This window comes from Falco biarmicus, chromosome 4 (genome assembly GCF_023638135.1).
Source record: "Falco biarmicus isolate bFalBia1 chromosome 4, bFalBia1.pri, whole genome shotgun sequence".
Taxonomy (NCBI): domain Eukaryota; kingdom Metazoa; phylum Chordata; class Aves; order Falconiformes; family Falconidae; genus Falco; species Falco biarmicus.
The window spans coordinates 20,509,769-20,510,750 of record NC_079291.1 but is presented as its reverse complement, the minus strand read 5'-3'; positions in this window follow the sequence as shown (position 1 = coordinate 20,510,750).

Below are 982 nucleotides of genomic sequence, written 5' to 3'. Positions count from 1 at the left end.
CAGTTGGGATAACCTGGTCTTATTTAGAAGAGATGAATGTCAGGCTGCTGTTGTCCTCAAGGAGCTGCAATGCTTGATGGGGCAGACCGTTTACAACAAGTCCCGCTTGTGATATTGGGCAAATTATCAGAAAAAATTGGCCCAGCCCATCTTTGTCAAGCTGCGTACTCACGTGAGGGTCTGAGATTGATGTGCCGTTAACAAACTGCGACCCAGGCTGTGATTCAGCCAGGGGCCTCTAACTTGCAGGTCCAATTTGCACTTTTTATATAGTTTTTTTAAAAAAAAATTCCCTGCTCATTCATAAAATAGCGTTTTGGTACTGCAGGTAAATGCCTGGCATGTAGCTGCTCTTTATCCCCCACCATCAAGAGGTCTCTCTCACTCACAGGTGTGAAGGCTGTTGGCTTTTAGCTCAACTGTTCATTTGTTTTTTCACTCATGTCGCTTACTGAGAAATAGCTCTGAGCAGCTGCAAAATGACTGAGGCTCAACAGAGCTCGATCCTGTTAAGCTCCAAGGGGCTGACCTGATGCGGGTTGCAGAAACTTCTGTGGTTTACTGGTGCTCTTTATTAGCCACGACTAAGTTTAGCAATGTTGGGGGAGTACTCCTCTCTGCAGTTTTTATCCTTCCTGGGCGCCTGCACCCCTGCACGAGCCAGAGCTGGAGGGGCAGCCAGCGGCCTCTTCGCCTGCTCAGGGCCCTTTCCCATGTGAAATTCGGTATTTTGTTGAGATGTAAAGTTACCTTCTTTCCTCTAACCTGTGCCTTGTTTAGCGCACAGCTGTTTCTGTGATATTTTGGGTCTGCTTTTGCTGTGTCACTAATAGATCCTTCTGAAAATAGCACAAGGTTCACCCTGATAATTCATGATTTCCATCCCCAGGCTCAAGCACTGCGAGGGTGTGAGGAAGAAAGCTGTGTAGGTAAGACCAAAGGCAGCTGTATACTGTGAAATAATAAGTAGCAGGCAAAATAC